The sequence below is a fragment of the Balearica regulorum genome, chromosome 1 (genome assembly GCF_011004875.1).
Source record: "Balearica regulorum gibbericeps isolate bBalReg1 chromosome 1, bBalReg1.pri, whole genome shotgun sequence".
Classification (NCBI taxonomy): domain Eukaryota; kingdom Metazoa; phylum Chordata; class Aves; order Gruiformes; family Gruidae; genus Balearica; species Balearica regulorum.
This window is the reverse complement of record NC_046184.1, coordinates 5,289,649-5,308,817: the sequence shown is the minus strand read 5'-3', so window position 1 is coordinate 5,308,817 and position 19,169 is coordinate 5,289,649.

Genomic DNA, 19,169 nt, shown 5'->3' with positions numbered 1-19,169 from the left:
CTCCTGCAAATTAGGCAGCTGGACCCCTCAGGGAAACAGTTCCTTCACATGCCAAGCAGCTCCTTTCTGAGCCTTCCTTCACCTTCCTGAGTTGGAAACCTTTTAAATCTGTGATCTGGGAACCAGCCCGTATTCCCCCTCCTCCCTCAGCCCCTACCTTCCCCCAGGGCTCATTCCCATTACTTTTACCTACTTATCCTAGCAAACAGGGTCAACCGTCTTCATGGGTCCTGAAAGAGCCCCTACCCTCTGTTGCAGTGAGATTATAATTAACTTCACAAAAGATAGACGGGAAACAGAGACAAGAAGGGAATTACCCCAGGTCCCCAGCACAGCCAGGAATGCAGCTCCTTGATCCCAGCCCTGCGTACCCTCCACCTTGCTGATGGCTTGTTCTCGCCCACCTCCTTTACCCTCATCATGGGCTGCACTCTTGGGCATGCCATGTTTCACATCTCTATATTTATAAGCTTATAATAAAGACATGGCAACACAAAAAAAAAGTCTATGGTCAAGTCATTCTGGCTCTTCGGTTGGGGTCTCCAGTACTCTGCCATGTAACAACACCGGAGCATGCAGGAAGATGTTGGTTGCTCCACATAGCCTTAAAAGCTCCCCACACATCTCTATAAGATGATAAGAACAAGATATTGCAACTAACAACCTTGCCTGTCATCTTTTACTGGACTCAGTTCAACCCAACCAGTGTTTAGGGACTTTTTGGTTCTGGAATGAAACCAGGGTTGCTATTCAAGGCTGTAGCCCATGACTCTGAACAGCTGAATGGTTAAAACTCAGACCTCAATAAGCATGATAGGAATCCCTAAACACAAAACACAGTCGAGCATGTGCTCGCCTTCTTAATGGATTTGCCTTTCCCTCAGATTTTGATTTGGAAAACTCCATCCAAAAAGATTCATAAAGTGCTGGAGGTGCTTGACATACACTTAAAAACTCCAGACCAGATCTTGCAGCTGATATAAATCACTGTCAGCTCCAGCAGCTTCCGCAGCTCAGGCCTTGCCTCAGAATACAGCAAGAGTTACTGAGAATAAATCAGTGAATTTATCAGTACGTCCCCTTCTCCTTAAACCCAAACACACTTGAACTGATGGATTGGTCCTTTCATATCCCTGCATTATTGTGTCTCAATTGCATACATTTGTGCTCTCTCCACTGTATAATAGATACAAATAATGAACAGCTGTAGGAATGCAAATATAGGTGGCACACTTGTGTGTAGTCATCTATGCACACACACATATGCTATCTGCAGCCAGCAGCTCAGCCCTGTGGGTCTGTTGACCCTGCACTCCAGTTGAGGATTTGATTTATTCCTGGGGGGGAAAAAAAATCCTCCTTTTATTTATTTTCATATTAATAATGATGAAAAAGGTTCCAGTGCACCATTTCTAATACAATTAAGTATATTCAACATCACAAAGTAATATTACAAAAACCAGACAATATATACATAAAGAACTCACTTTAATCCAACAAGTACAGAGCTAAGGCTGGAATTAATGCATTATCTGTGCCCATTGTGGCTAAGTATTAAAAGCTATACCCTGCAGAGGAGGAGAGAGCAACAACTGAGCATCTGTCTTATGTCACACCTCCCCAGGTCCTCCAGGATGTGACTGACGCCAACAGCACGATGTTCAGCCTTTCTGTGGTGATGCTTCATTTAAGGAAGGCAGCTGCTGTCTTTGCCTCACTGGGCCCAGCTCTTCATCTCCAAGAGTTTCTAAGCCTGTTTCATGGCTGTCAGGAGCCTCGCTCCTCCATACTTCTCATTTCTCACCTGGGTTCTGGTTCTCACCTGCTGTGTGTTTGTACCTCTGCTTCCACTACCATATGACATCTGGTGATAGTGTCTTGACATGTGGGGTTGGTGAGGGTAGAAAGAGCTGAGCCTTGCTTAGCTGTGTCACTCACAAGGACAATTTTCTTTCCACTAGTGACTAGGGAGAAAACTGAAAATCTCCAAAAAGGGGAATAATTAAGATCAGTGTTAATGCTGGGTCATAAAAACACCCACCCTATGAGCATGCTAATGTCACCTCACCTGGAAGTCTGTGCACCTTGTACTATAGGGCAGAGTGGACCTTCCCCAAGGGAGCAAGGAGAGGAAGTGGAAGAGTCACGGGGCACATCAGAGGTGCATGTCCCTAGGTCTGGGCTAGTGATCTGGCTTGGAAATGGTATAGACTCCTAAGAGAGGTGGAAGAGCCAGGCCAAAACTCAGCTGGGACACCTTCACACAGGTGTGCTTTGCTGGACTCCAGAGCCAGGACAGGCATTTCAACAAGACCTGTAGTGCATGGGTAGACACTTGCCCATGAGAAACATGAGCAGAAAAGGGAATGGCTGCCATAGGAAAAGAATCCAGATTAATTGCAGGATCAAATGAGAAAGAAGGAATCCAGCTGCAAAGGAGAGGCAGAGTCCATGGTCTGGAGGAAAGGAGTCCTGAATGCTTGGGAGAACTCTGACCAGCTATATATAAAAATATATGTTTTATTTGTGCTGCCGGAAGTAACGAGTGTTTTGTTCCCCAGGGCCTTCTGAAAAGCCTTCTCATCTGTTTGCTTCCAGAGCTATGCATTTCTGGGTTCACTATAGGCCAAGATGTCTCTGATGATACAACACAGAGGATGGTCCCAGTTTTGTGAAGGGTTAAGAGTTGACGAGCTTGGATGTGTGTCAAGAATTCAGAAAAAGACACTATATGTCCCTCCATAGGCCAAAAAAGGCATACCCAAGACTGGTATTGGGAAGATGTTTTCCAGAGCTGTTACTACAGCCTGATTGGGATCATTTACACGTGATCTGGCTCTGCCCTACTTCAACACAAAGGTTGGACCACAGCTCGTCTTTGGCCTATCTCTCCCACATAGAACTCCCAAAAAAACTGGTGCTCTTCAATTCTCAAGGACTTATTTTTAAAGTTGCAAAATCACCAAAAATTCTTGGTGGCAAATTGCATTCCCTGCAAAACTCGTTGAGCAGATCAGTTCCTCAGTTTGACTTCATGTTGCTGGTTTCAGTGATGACACTCCGTATTCATCCATTCATAACTGCAAGCAGAATTGGGCCCTGAACTTAAAACTAGAGCATGCATCAATCAGCAGGAGGCACAGCAATTGCAAATACATCCGAGCAAATTTTTAAAATGCAAATCAGCATTCCCATAAGCCACCGCCATGGTCTTTGGGGTAGATACGCATTTAGGTGATTTAAAAAACGATCATTATTTACCCAGTAAGCTGTGGCAACTCCTTCAGCAGCTGCCATGCTTGACTGACTTAATACATATTTAGAGTATGCAGAGTAAGAGTGGGCAATGCAAAGCAGAGCTGAAACATCTCAGTATTAGATACCTCGGGGGGGTGTTTCTCCATATGCCAAATTAGACAATATTGTGGATTAGTCACTTGCCAAATTCCTTTTCTTTTTTTTCCTCCTTCTTCTCCTTTTTTTTTTTCTAATTTTTTAATCCAAGCTGTTTGAATTAAATAAGAGCCAAAAATATAAGCATCTTCATCCAGGAGACATCTTTGCATCAACAATTACATATATTCCTTTCTGAAGCAATGCATTGCTCTATCGCCACGTTGGAGGGGGCAGGAGGAAATGCAGCCCCGTACCTGACACTTCAGTGTGTCAAATTTTAGGCCAAAACAAATCTTTGCTCTCAAACTCTAGCCCTTCTAGGGGCAAAAGCCCCTTCCAGTCCCAACATTAAGCTTCAGCAGAAGTGCTGGCAGTGACAGCCACTGCAATATCATGCCTGGTGCTTAGCAAGAAGGCTCCGAACCTTGCTTCCTTTTGATTGCTCCTTATGTAGGACGAATCCAGATTAAAGGCTAATTTCTTTCCAACTTCGCTGGGTTTGGAGCCTGTCTGTTACTCTGGCTTTGTTGTGCAGTGAGGTAGAGTGTAATTTTCTGACTCTTCCCAACTCCTTAGTTTGAGACAATAATCCACTCTGTCTCCTCTTAATTAAAGTAAATAACCCAGGCTCACAATAGCAGTTCAGAAAAGGGCCTTAAGTCTCGTCATTCCCTCAGTGCAAGGAGCTAATTGATTTTCAAATGATAATGGTGTTTACATTAGAAAGCCCACATCCCTCCCTCCCCCTTCCTTTTCTCTTCTTAAACCTTCTTCATCTCATGAATATCAAATGGCCAGGATCCCTCCATTGTGGCTGCCAGCTCCTAATGTACCTGGTGTCACTCCAAAATGCTTAACAAGCTAATGGAGTGATTTCTGATTTACACACCCGCCTCTTGTGTCCCCTGTGTTATCCACACACAGAGGACCTGCAGGAATGTCCCTTTTTTTGCCTTCCTCACCCCATTGTCCTGGGATACAGAGGCCGCAGTTACAGGCCTGGAGGCAGGACTAGTTTTCTTCGGTTGGGTGGAATTTTAAGGGTGAATGGGAAAGGTCACTCAAACCAGAAGATGGAAATGTATGAAAACGGGAAAGAGCCGCCAATGTAGCAGAAAGAGAGAAACGAAGTCAAACCTGCAGCTGCACCAGTTGAAGCGCAAATGAGGATGCCCAGAAAGACTGAACGGGATGTGAAAAGTGTTAGTTTCACAGTAATTTAGAAAAACATCCAGCTACATCTTCATAAATCCAGAATGTAAATATATGCTGCCTATCTAATGTGTCTGTGTAAAGAGATGCAAAAAAAAAAAAAAAGTACATCAAACAACTCTAACTCAGATCTCCAACTCAGGCGTCCAACACTTTGGAAGTTCCAGGATTAAAGCTGCTATTCTGCACACATCCACTCTGCAAAAGAAATGCAAATATACACTCACTTATTTCTCTTCCCATAAAGCCTTAATCTGTGCAGAGGCTGGACAGAACTCCCATCGTCAAAAGCTCTTCTGGAGTTTATTTTCTTCCCCATGTGATGCATGACTCTCAAGACAATTTTTTTTTTGCATGTTAGCACAATTTTGCCCCTAGACAGAATGATTCATTTCCACATGGGCTTTTCCTCGATGCCCGTGACTTTAACACCTGAAGGTGCTGCAGGTATTTATGCTTTTCACTCTGTAACACCTCTGTGAGTTGAGAAGGTTTTCTTGGCCTCATTTCTTCCAAGATTGAAGTACAGAAGGGTTAAGGTGAAAAGTGGTTGCTAATTTGGGGTGCCCACTCTGTGGTGAGGAGAAAGCTGCTTTCCAGTGTCCTTTCTAAGGACAAAGCTGAGCTATTCAGTGGAAGAGTCTCAGCATCTCCAGGCTCCCTCCAAGATGAGGGACTCTACTGGGACCCTACCAGAATGCATTTATCACAGGGAGATGAACCACAGAGGCAGAGAGAACTTTATTTCCCACCTAGGGGAATCAAATTTTCCATTTCATGGGATTTTTTTTTTTTATCACTCAGGCCCTTTTTCCACCTGGAATACAGACTCTTTCAACTTTTTTTTCACTCCACAAATTAAATTACAAAATTTGCTAGCATGGAAATATTTTAAATTTGGTATCAACTCCAAATGTTTCCAAAAGGTTATGTAAAAAAAAATGCATTTCATATTGAAAAAAAAATATGAAATTAAAATAAACCAGTATTCTATTCTGCAGATGATAAAATGGGACATTCTGCCATTGTTTAAGTGCTTTTCTTTGAGCACAGCTTTTCAAAACATGAATTTCAATGAAACATTTTTTTGTTAAAAAAGTTAATGACAACTTCTAAATCATCTACATTTCCAGGCTGCAATGGTAGGCCCACTCCTAACTTAGCCATATTATTTTAAGACAGAGCAGGGTGTGTGTGTGCATGTGTTATTGTCTGTATACATATAGATGTAGGTTAAAGAAGTAAAACACTTTATATGTATATATTTGTAAATATACACACATATACATACATGTTCTCCTTACAGTGACTTAATGGCAAATGTTGTTATTTGGGCATTAGATTATAGGCTCAGAGTTTTCTAAGACTAACTGGCTCTTTAAGTGGCTTGGGATGAAATAAGACATTCCCTGGAGCATCTCAGTTGAGACCAGTTGTTGTTAGTCACTGAACAGCCTGGCTGTGAGAGACACAATCACACACATCCCTCTCCCTCCTCCTTTCCTTCTCAAGCTCTTTCTTCTGTTTATTACTTTCTCTGTTGTAATAAAGACTCGTCATAGTTATAAGCTCCATCTCGTAGTTGTCCTTGATCAGGATGTAGAAACACAGGTACAGCTCCCGTCTTTGACACGGCCCTCGTGACCTTGGGCAACTCACTTAATACCTCCAGGTCCCGGTGCTCCACCTAAGAAATAGGAAAAATAAGTTCCTTTTTCCCATTCTTAATTCCATCCATTAAAAATGCAAAATCTTCAAAGACGAAACTGTGCATTAATATATGTTTCCCCAACCTAGCTGATAAGGTTCAGATCTTAATTGGACCCTGCAGGTTACGCCACAGTACTAATAACTAATGATACTAATTATTTGGTGCGCGTGATCATTGCTTTTTAATAGATGCTGATGGTTTTTACAAAGTGGGAGCTACGATGACAGGATCAGCCTGGGCCATTGTTTCTTGCTGTTGCAGAGAAATTGAGCCTGAGGTATGAACTTCCCGATACTGAGATGTCTGACCTCTAGAAAATAAAGAGAAAATCATTTTCCAGCATATAGGAAGCATGAAAAAGAGACAAAGATGAGTCTGGGGGTAGAGAATGAAAAGAGAACTTTGGCTGCTATTTTATCTGATGAGAAAAGAGAAGAGGGGGCAGAGGAGCTTCCTCTTAGCAACACTTGTTAGCAATGTGATGGACACTGAAGTGACAAACCACCACTGACCTTTACTTGGGCCTTGTTTCTTTCTGGTATTGCATATTCTGTCAAGAATCACACCTGAACTGAAGCCTCATCCTTTCTCATCCCATCTGTGACACTGATTTAGTCTCTGGCCTCAGGCAAATCACTTAACCTTCCCCTGCCTTGTAAAACAGAGCTGATCATACGCACTCCATCAGTCCCGCGCTGGTTAATGCATTAAAGCATAATATACCTTCTACCACATAACATGGTGTTACCATCTATAAGCAGACTTCATAAATATTTATATGTATATGTTATATATATCATATTTTTCTTAATCTAGTTTTCTTCTCTCTCCAAAAACACCAGTAAAATCTAAGGGGATTTATATTCTCGCTGTAACACCAAATTTGCAGTTGTCCCTTGCAGGAACATTGATCCTATCTCTTGCAGACAGCCATGTCTCCCAGCCACTACCTCTGTCACTCCCACCACTGCAGTTCCAGCTGCCAGAGGACAAGATTTCTTCAAAGGGAATCTAAAGGATCTGGGGTTCATTTATATAAAGGATTTGCTTATAACTGATACACTATGGGATACAGGAGTCATTTCTAGCTTTTCCTTGTGGTTCATTCCTATGCACTTTTAAGGGTTGAGAGATGACAGCATTGCTTGACATTCTCCTACACCAAAGCTGCTCTTTTTAATGCCATAGAATAAGGTAAAGTAAGGGGTCACTTCCTCAGATAGGGCGCATTTGCCTAGCTTTTTTGAAGTCGCAGCAGAGTAGTAGAAGATCATCCTGTCTGAAGCCAGCATAACTCCACCAAATAGCCCCAGGTGCGGAGCAGGCACTTTCCAGGACACTGGGAATGGAAAGAATCACCCATGGCTTTGTCAGCTCGGTCTAACCTAGGAAAGCAGGAAATTATTGCTGGATATACTCAAGGAATATACACTTTTCATTTAAAAACAAAAAAAAAGGGGGGGGGGGGGGCTGGAATTTCAACAGATACGCACGTTTGGGGCTATTAAGCCTGGTTGTATAAATGTAGTCTTCTGAAGTTGTCTACATCGGTGATTGCTGGAGGCAGAGATTTTTATTTTTTTTTCCTACAAGTATTTTATTCTCCTCTTCAACCATTTACTCTTGACTGTTGTTGGAAACAGGATGCTGGACTAGCAGCACCCTGTGGCTTGACCTAGTGTGGCCACTGTCACACACTTTGTGTTTAAAACCACATTAGCTAATATGATTTTCTTATGATGCAACCAAAACTCTGTGAAAATATTGTAAGTTCTTTTAGAATCTGTTAACTGTGTGCTAACATCTTTGAACCTCTCTAAGGCATTTACCCCAGAAAGGATTCATCTTACCTTTATTTAGACCTCTAAGGTGTAGATATTCACTTAACTGAGAGCCACCTCCAGCTCCACCAACAGCCCTAAAGAGAAATGGGCATTCTGCTGTGAGGGTGGTGAGGCACTGGCACAGGTTGCCCAGAGAGGTTGTGGATGCCCCATCCCTGGAAGTGTTGAAGACCAAGTTGGATGGGGCTTTGGGCAACCTGGGCTAGTGGAGGGTGTCCCTGCCCCTGGCAGGGGGGGTTGGAACTAGATGATCTTTGAGGTGCCTTCCAACCAAAACCAGTCTATGATTCTATGATTTTTTAAGAGACAGTTCCTCTGCAGATGTCTATGTTAGCATGATGTTTTAAAAAGGATGAGCAGCTCAGACACGGCCATCACAGGAGTGCCAGGCAAACCCTACCCCAAGTGTCACTGATGCCCTTTGGAAGACCTACACCCAGGAATGGGCTCCCAGAGACCTGAGTTGGACCACCCACATGTCCTCCTTCCATCCATGCCCAGAACAAGGGCACATCTGCGGACCACGATGTTGAATCTGTTTAGACTTTCCTCCTTGAGACAGCCTTGGTGCTCAGGTAGAGCACGCATCTGAGTGCCTATCCTGCACAGAAATAACGTTGGCTGTAGGCAAATCTGGACACAGTTTGGGGCTTGCACCAGTCCTTGACCCATCAGTCAAAAGCTGGGATGATTTTTCCCCTTGAATCTCATTAAAAGCTGTGTGTGTCTGTGCTAAGGACCACCTGAGCTATTTCAACATCTGCTTTAGCATGAGGGTGCCACTGTGGGTTCTTAGAGGTGTCAAACTATGTTCTGCTGACCCAGACCTATCTGGGTAGAGAGGGAAGCAAGGAGAAAAAGCCATCTGACCCTCTGTCCAAGCAGGGAGCCAAAGAGCGTGAGAAATGTATTTACTTACATACTTACTGATGTAGTGGAGAGCAGTGCTGCCAAAAGCTGAACTTCACCCATTACAAACAGACCCACCAAAAAAAAAAACCCTTCTCCAGCCACCCTAGAAATGGGGAGGGGGGAGGCTGGAAGAAGGGAGCATAGAAAATGGGGAAGGAGAGGGAAAAGCAGAGAGACTGCCAGGGAAGGACGAAGAGGACGGGAAAACCAGAGAAACTTTGGGGGAAGGGGGGCGAGTGGGATAACAGCGAGAAGCAAACATTGGCCTCGGCGATTTTAAGAGACAGAGGAACTCAGAAGTAATTTTCATAAACTTTTAAATATGGCTTTAAATATTAGTAAAGCTTAAGCCAGTGCACACAAAGGCAAGTTCCCTTTGAAAGAGTTCCAGAAAACCATGAAATGCTGTTGATAAGACTGTGCCAATTTGTAAAGCCTGCCACAATCTCTGGCTCACGTTCTCTCTCTCTCCAATTCTCTCTTTCTCTCCCCCCCTCTATTTTTCTCATTCTTTCTCTCCTTCCAAAAGCTCGCTGTGCTTTGTGAGTCAGAGGAGCTGCAATGACAACAATGATGACAAAAATCTTTATTTCTGAAGTCGGAGCATCTTCTTGGCAAGGAGGAGAAATGTGTGTGGTGTCCGCATTTGATTGATTCGGTAAAAATAATGTCAAAGTGGCATTTGCAGAGGCAGATAAAAGATTCTGATGGAAAGTGCCCAGTGGGGATAATGTAAGTAAACTCAACCCAGAGTTTCTTAGCTTTTATTAGCAAATTGTGTTCAGCCTTAATTATAGGTTTGCCAGGGCCTGACACTTGTCAGTGTATTTACATGGAAAGATTGAAACGTTGATAAGGGTCTTTTTGAACTGAAGGAAAAATAAGTTCAGCATGGAGGGGGATGGGAGAAGTCCCTCAGAAGGGCTTTTTTGACAGGTTGTCTGTGTCATTAGTTTAAGTTTTCAAGATTTTTCTTTTTTTTTTTGTGTGTGTGTGTGTGTGGCACTACTTAGAGGATGCAGCTGGGAAGAAGGTTTCAGTGTGCTTGGTACTGCATATAGAAAAAATAATTTACTAAAGGAGAATATAACAGAATAGGCAATCAAAAGCTGGAGGAACACACGCTGGAGGAGCTCAAGATCACACAACAGCACCATGTCACATCAGCTTCTGCAGTCCCAGTTCAGAGTTTTTCTGCCAGACCAGTCCTCAGCTTACATCCTTCCTCCTGGGAAATTATGGTTCTGCTTTTACACCTCCCCTACTGCCTTTTGGTCCCAGCACCAGGTTGGTTCCTGTTTGCTCAGATCAGCCAGGTGATAAAGCATGAAAAATGAAAAACAGATTAAAAATGTATTAAAATCCAATATAAGAAAGGAATTAACAAGAGGTGATTAAACTGATGCTTGATCTTTCTGTGATATGAGTTCCCATAATGTCTCTCCCCTGGGTGGGGTTGTGGGGTGTGCCATAGACTGGGAATTCTTTCTTAAAACTTTGATTTTGTCAGCTCCAGGAAGTCGACCCTGCCCATGGCCCAAGGTCCATTTGAGCAAGTTGGTGGGCTTCAAAAATTGCTAGAAAAACCTCTCGAGGTGAGCAAAGCATTTCAGTTCAGCACATTGAAAGACCAAGTTTGTGGTTTTGCTGTTGGAGCTGACTAGTGAAAAAACAGACTGAGAGAAATAAAAGTATTTGTTCAAACAAGAAAGCTGGACACAAATGGAACATTTTGAATTATGTGAACCAAAAACCCAACAAAACCTGATTTTTTTGCATTGTGGAAATTTTGTGTGAATTTGATTTCATCCCTTTCTGAGACGTGACAGTACCATTAGTTCAACAATTGCAGCCTTTCTATGAGATGAAGATCCTCTAAGCAGCCAGCTCAAGCATTAATCCTGGAACTAATTTTGGCTGTGTGCAGCTACAGCCTGAACAAGTCAGTTCATCTGAAACAGCACCTCAGCGCCCAGACCACACCTGGTGCGCTGGACCAGGCTAAGAGGGATTACGGTGCATCCATCTCTCCTCGCAAGATGAGTTGTCACCACAGTGACAACAGCAAAGTACAATCTGTTCATACAGAGGTCAAAAATTTCCTATTTTATCCTATCTTTGCTTTTCCAAAGAAATCCCAAACTGGCATGGAGAAGGTGGCTCTGCAGAGTACGCCAGCTCCTGCTGGTCCTTATTATGGCAACAAAGCTGGGAGGTGCAAAAAGCTGTTAACCTGGCCCATCTCTGGGGACAAAGGGACAAGATGCAGGTGACACCTTGTCAGAAGATGAGTAAGGAAGGAATGATGGAAACAGCTGTTCTTCTTGGGGCCCACGGTGACAGGCAGCTGGGTTAGCTTTTGCCACACACAGCCTATGGGGTCCACATTCAGAAGAGACATCAGGATGCTGCACGGCCACCCTAGAGCGTGGTCCACCCTTTGAAGCCCTCTGAGAAAGCCCCAGCTCCCAGCACCCGGTGATGTCCCAGCCCCTTCCCCACCACAGCACCCAACATGTCCTGCAACCACACCATCCAACTTCGACCCATGCCCAGGCAGGCTGGCCCAGCCCCATTTGTCACGTAATGACTATCATTACACGACAAAGACGTCTAGAGGCAGCCACCTCCCCACCCTGCGTCACATGAAATTTCACACAATGGGTCAGGAGAAAGCACGGGAGCCTACCCTTTGCCTAAGGCTCCCAACTGTAATGTATAAGATAATTATAAGGCTCCTTTCACACAATGTGGAAATCTGGTGTGCATCTGTACCCCTCCTCTCCTCTGGGGCAAATGCAGCAGCCTTTTAACAGCCAGCAGCAACACTCCCAGAAGATCACAGGCCCTCCAGAGAGGAACGTTTTGTACCCGATGCAAAGCAATGGTGAGAGCTGTGCATGGCACAGGGCAGTAGCACAAAGGAACCCATGCTCAGAACTGCAAAAGAAGTCAAAGATCCCCTTTAATCCCCAGAAATCATGCCAGACGCATTGGCCCCCGGTTTTGCTGCCTCCTAAACAGCTACACAGACTTGTCCCAAAGGCAGGCTCAGCCCCATCTTCGTAACAAGCCACCACTCCCTTCCATAAACTCCTCCTCATATAAGGACCTTTTGTATCTTCTGTGACAACCAACACTGGCACGGACCCAGCTCCTCACCTGATCTAAATGTATGCAGCTCCAACCACGGGTGGTGTCACCCTGATTTACACCAGCGAAAATGCAACACAGGCTTTGACCACCGCAGTGTCCCTATCACCTCTAGATTCCTGCAACTTGCAGGATAGTAAAGGCCAGTAAGTCTGGACACATTGGACATGTGAGGACATCTTCAGCGCATCTTAGGTGTGATGCCTTCATCAAAGGAGTTGAGCTTGGCATGAAATGATGAATGGCTCAGCCTCCTCACAGCTAACTTCAGGTATTTAAATGACCAAGGCTATCTCCATCCAACTGCTCCTATCAGTCTCCTCTGTCATCTAACCAAGAAAGTGCCTTGGACTTAGCTGTGCTTATAGCGTTTTGCAACAGGCCTTTGTCTTACAGGCGGGTCAAAGTTATTTGATTTCTGTGGCTTAGATTTCTCTCTGCTGTCACATTGCCTTTCATTCTCACCTCCTCCCCATAACACACACACACTGTGTCCACAGAAAGTTAGAAAAGAGAAGTTATTACTGCATAGAAAAGATGGCCTAATTATTCCAATATGTGTGATCAAAACATTAGCGAGGGGCTATAGGACAATTTCATTAAAAGCACCGTAAAAAGGCACCAAACATACAGAGCCCCTGCATCTCAGCAACAGTCACGTTTCTAAAACAGGACATTTTGTTATGCTTGCTATAGGAAGTACTTAATTCCCATTGTACAGTCAAAGGGACGATAGTCTTCACCTAAGCAATAGCTGTTCTAGGAAAAGGTCTCTCCCTTCCCCCTTCAAAGTAGCCTTTTCTATTAGTACTGGAGATTGTATCAGTTACACCCTACGCTATTTTGGTGTGTGTATTTGGTTTGGACTTCACTCAAATGTTTACCTAAGATCAGGGAGGCAAAGGAAGACAAGGTTCAATGAACTACGACTACTTTTCTGAAGATAATTGCTTGCTGTTCTGTTTTCTTTCTTTTTCTGTTCCTTTTCTTTCTTTTTCTTTTTCTGTTCCCTTCCTTCCTTCCTTCCTTCCTTCCTTCCTTCCATCCTTTACGAAGTCTATGGAAAACCTCCTTAATGGTGCTATAAATCTTTGGCTAATTGGCCCTCTGATTGACGTCTGAGGATAGCTAGATGCCCATTTCCTATTGCGAGTTTCTATTCTTGTTTTTCTGTACCCAACAGAGCAAAGATACATAGGAACTTTGGTTGATTCAATAATTTGTGGGCCCACACAGGGGCTTCACAGTGCCGTAGTCACAGGTAATGAAGAAAAGATGCAGTGAGCACAATCACTGCAGCCGAGAGGGCACCATACAGCAGGCAGAGCTGAGTTACTCTTCTAAGTCCATTTGTACATAAAGATAAATGTCTGAATCTGATGCCAAACCCTTTCCACTATGAACACCTCAAGTCTGAGCCTAGGTTAAACCCAGACTTGCTTTATGGCCTAAGTTTAATCAGCAGCATGCGTACAGTCATGATGGGCACGAATTTCTCCATTTCTCCCATGGCAGTCGCATGACTGAGGGCACGCAAATCAATTGATCTGAGGTCCTTCCCAGGAGGGACCCAAGACCACATGCAGATGGGATCTGTAGGCATCCTGAACAGCTTGACGTGCTGTATTGCATAAAGGCATGTTGAGTCCACAAAGCTAGGTAGTGGAGGGCTGGCAACTTCAGTTTGCTCTCTGACTTATTTCCTGAGATACAAAATAGATGTAGCCAAAAAGAGCAGTAACAAAGACCCGGCAGCTATCCAAAAATCCAACACTGACCCTGCTATTTAATCACACGCTTTTCCAAGCTTCTCCCAACCGCTAGTTTTCCTGCTTCTTTTTCTTTCTCAAAGCATCTACAAAGCGGAGAAAAAATTCAAGATTCTCATTCCAAGCATTTCATTTATGCAGTGTCAAAAAGTAAGATATGCCTGAACCACTGGTGCTTCCACTAGCAGAACATGTTTCCATGAAATACAGGTTCTGAGTCCGAAATTCCTTTCTGCAATGCAGAACATGCTGGTCTTATGTTAAGGTATGCGGTAAACTGAAATGCAAAGGAGTATGCCAGGATTAGCACAGAGTTTAAGGTGCAGAGGTCATCAGTGCTTAACAATAACTTTCTTGCAACAGTCAGCAAGGAAAAATGGGTTGTGAAATAGAAGTAGGAACAAGTCGTAAAAACTCTGAATTATTTGTATTTCTCTAGTCTCTAGCACAAGAAGGAAAATCTCAGACGGGAGTGTTCCTATAAAGAATATTCTATTGTATTATTGATCATGTTTACGGTATTGGTACAGCTTTATAGGTGTTTATTTGCTGAAAAAGAAAAGTGTCTGCCTGGAGGCATGTGATGTATGATTAAGTCTCACTCTAGATTTGTAACAAAGGCCACCCACACCCTTCTCAGACCCAGGCAGGTATTCAGTGACCCAGCTCACACAGTCAAAAATGGCTGGATGTGATTTTAGGTTCCTCAGCCTGCTGTGTGGTCACTTGCTACAAAATTTGGTCGCCAGAGATGATGTTGGCTGCGTATGCCACCTAAAGTCTTACTGATAATTTGAATTATCTGAATCAATTCAGATAATACACCAATACACAATTATTCAGTCATTAATTTTCATTTTCTATAATCACACTTGATTTCTGAGAATGCATCTGTTATTCAAAAGAATTTGGCCCACTAATTCATGTTAACAGATTTTAACCTATTGGTAATCATTACCTGCTCAACTGGATTATTTGCCAATTACGTTCGATTTGGCATCTGGGTCAAGTAGTATTTTCTGTGTTGTCTAAGTACATGATGATGTGAAAAAATTAAAAAAAAGAGTAACAAGGAAGTCATGAATGGCAAATGCTCTCACTTGTTTCAGGTGCTTTTGCCTGGCTCGATGGATGAGCAGTCAGAGGTATAGCACCCACTCTTTCTTTTTGTTTTTGTTTTTTTTTTTTTTTTCTTCTGTGCCAATAAAACCCACTGAGATATCCCATATAATCAAGCCCAGGACCAGTTTCTCCCACCTAAGGCCCTAACAGGATCACCTAATTTAGGCAGGTAGTTGCTCTTGAGGTAAGATAGTGATAACCGCAGAACAACTCAGATGTGAGATAATGTGAATCACCCTCAGCAGGTGAATATTGAACTCTGTTCACTATAGAGGAAACATAAAGTGACCATGCACCACGCTGGCAATTTAAGCACCTCTAGTAAGAATTTGAAGTTTGAAGAAGTTATTTTGAGTCTAGAAGGATAATTTAAACAGGTAATTTTTACAAGGGCTGTTCTGCTGTGTGCAGCCGGCTCTGGCAAAGGACTCTGCAGCCTGGTATTCTTTTTATGTAATATATACACAGTAGTTGTCCTTTGGAGACAATCAGACTAGAGTCCCATCAGGTGAACATTCACCCTGCATGTGATGCAGAAGTGAGCTGAAGTGGAGAAGATGGGGTAATAATTGTATAAAGTCATGATCAGTTCTTAGATAACTGGGACTAGTAACTATCTAGTAGTTCACCAGCAATTGCACGACAAGTTTTGCTCACCTGAAAAATTTATTGATGGCTTGCTAGTAACCTGGGAAATGAGCTTGGGCCAGAGGGAAATAAAACACATGCAAGTTCCCACCCTAAACTGCAAAGATTATGAGTTCCATCATGAAGGACAGATTTCAACATGCGCTCGAGCACTCCTCTGAGCTGCCTTTCTAATTCTGAAATCATTGCTCTGACAACCCCTCTTTTCAAATCAGCAAACATTTTGCCTGCAGACTGACTTCAGCCTTCAACCATCTATTCTCTGGGTTCAAAACACCAAAGAAAGGGAATTCCCTTATCCCTTCAATGGACAGCAGAAATGAATGTCAAACTTTAATCTCTCTGCCATCCTCGGTCTTCAGACTGAAGATGTGGTAAAATTTGGAGACACAAATATGTCTGTATTCCAGTGGCTTACTGCTTCTGCCAGATGACTATTCTGCATTTGGCTACCGAGCTTACACACACACACACATTGGGAAGCAGAAGATGTGAAGAGAACCAAGAAAGCCGAGAAATGGAAAGATCAATCGTTAATCCCCAGAAAGTAGTGTTTGTGGGCAGCATGGCTAAGTTTAGAAATCAAAACCTATTTCTCATAAAATAATCGTCACTAGAACAAAAAAGCCTGCAGCATAAATTATTTCCTTTGGACCCTATAATGCAGAAATGCTATTTTTTAACTCTAATATATCACTCGTGTTTTCAAACTGTGTCAAAGTCCTTCATATCAACACAGTATTAGATAGAGGTTATTACTCTCACGGTGGAGCTAGCTGCAGATATAGTATCTACATCAACATCATGGTTTCTACCTAGCAAATTAATTCAGAGCATGTCGGCAGTGCGTAATTTTTTCCTCCTTTCTTCTCTCATACTTTCTTTGTGTTTATTTCTGATTCAGTTATCACTAAAATACACATTTTAATTGTATTGTACAAGATTCAAACTTCCCCAGCTTTGAACATTCGCATAAACATTTTCACTCAACTTACCTTCACACCGCCTGGAATCCTTGCCGAATGTTTGACTGCCTGTCTGCATTAGACAACACAGAGGATTTTTCCAAATATTCGCATAGCTTTCTAATGCACGTAAACTGCACAGACATGCCACGCACACGCATTTGTAATATATAGATACATAGATATCTATAGATATTATATATACGCTATATATGTAATGTAGAGATAGATAGATTGTATAGACATACATACTTATTGGATAACCACAGAGATCTGAAGAGTAATAAAGAAGTCCAGCTGCAATAGCAGGGGCTCTTTGCCTGTGAGACCTCTAACTGGTATCTTTGCATACCTGGGTATACAAGCCATCACACAGAGTAATAAAAATCTGCTACAGATATACCTATTTTATTGTTATTCTTCAAATGTGCCTTAGACAGAAACTTTACAAAGAGCCAGGATTAAAGCCCGTCCGAGATACCTGATGCCTGATTTATTTCAGCAGGCACTGGGTCAAACACAGAGGTTCTGGTATGGGGAGGAAAAAGACTTTTGTATGTATTTAATATTAAAGTAATTGCCCCCAAATCAGCAGGATGGCCTATGGGCTTAAGAGGCCCTTTATGACAAGGCGGAAGTCAGGTAGGTTTTAGGTAGCTAGACAGACACACAGTGCTTCCTCCAGCTACTCTATCATTTGGTTTGCTATTTATTGATTTTCACTCAAGTAACATTACACCAGCGTTCATTACAGTATGGAAGTGCAAAATATCAATTCATCTATCTATCTACCCATTCTTTAATCTCCTGATTATTTTATGTGTGCGCATATAAATATGCTGCACTGAGACACGATATTACCTGTATGTAAAATCAATAGCTAAATGACAAGCAGATGATAGATTAGCTGAGAGCAGCAGGATTTAAACTTTAAAAGCTAAGAACAGAAAAGCTGGCTTAACCTGGCTTTAGCTGGCCCTGCTCTACCTTCCTCCTCTGACTCCTGAGCTACCTCTCGCCTCCTGGGGCCAGACTTCCCACAGCGTCCCTAGGTCGATGCCTTAAAAGCACCTTTCAAATAAATCTGGTGTCAGTCATCCCTGTTTTCTTCCCTGCAGCGTTGTGCGGCAGCACTTCCCTCAGAGGGAAGGAGAGGATGTATGTGTGGGACAGGGAGGGGAGGAGGAAAGGGGTGTACAACTTCAAAAGTAACCCAATTCAGAGCACTCAGCCTAAAGCAAAGAAATTAAGAGCTGCATTTCTCCCAGCTGATTGGTAGAGGAGATGAAATCCATGTGGTGGTCTCAGCACACTTCCTAGCGGCCAGGTGCCTGTATGGTAAATAATGCAGGCAGCGTGGTCCATCCCAAACCCACTGAGACCTGAATGTGGCACCCCTGCGTGGAGTAGCCCTGAAGCAGACACCTACAACACAGACATCGTCCAGACTGGGGAAGGAGAATGACTGCGTTTCCCCACTGCTCTTGGTTGAACAGCAAGGGTCAAAGCCTAGCCATGGAGAAATCATTTGGTTTGTCACTGTCTTTAAGAAGAGATGGGTTTGCATATGAAGGACATGGATATGGCACTTCCTATCACACCACAAATTTGTAAATTTAACCCTTGCATGGTGCTCCTTGATAATCATCCCCCACTTGTATGTGAGGGATTAGAGTTTTTCTAAAAAGTCCCAGGAAAAATAAATTGTATTCAAAATCAAAACAAGTCACCAAGGCAAAGGGAAAGAAACCAGACACATTTCATATCAGTGCAGCTTGAATCTCCTCCTACCTTTCCAGTCAGCAACCTGGTACCCTCTGATATCTGGAAGGGTTTAGGGGCAGGGATGGACTGCAAGCCATGCTACATGGACACAGGCAGGAGCTGCAGAGCTTACACCTTATATCTTATTGCTTGGGAACAGCTGAGGAGTGACCGTCACTCACTGCAGAGGAGAAGAGGGACCTCCCCTGTTCAAAGTATGGCTAGCTCAAGGCTGACCCAGGGCTCTTACCTAGTACGAATGCATACCATGGCAGAGGCTCTGCAGTGTGTTCTCACCACCAGGTCACACCCACATCTCACCTTTTGATTCCACCCTAAACCTCCATGGAAAAATCTACTTAACCTGAGGAACGCATGCTCAGTGGCCACAACTCCTTCAGCTTTGAGGGAGCTGTCGTGGTCATTATGATCTGATGACCTACCTCCAAAGTATCATCACCATCTTCAAGTGCTAGCAAACACATTATTATTCCACATTATTAAAGATGCTCCTTAAAACCCACTCTGATGAAGACGTCCCTAGACAGTCTTCCCCGAAGGAGGCAAGGCTTCCCATTGACCGAAGCAGCCTTGGAAGCAAGCCTACGGTCAATCTCGCTGAGCTAAAAATGGAGCCCTCTGTTACTCCTTTTCTTGATTTTTACCTGCAGAG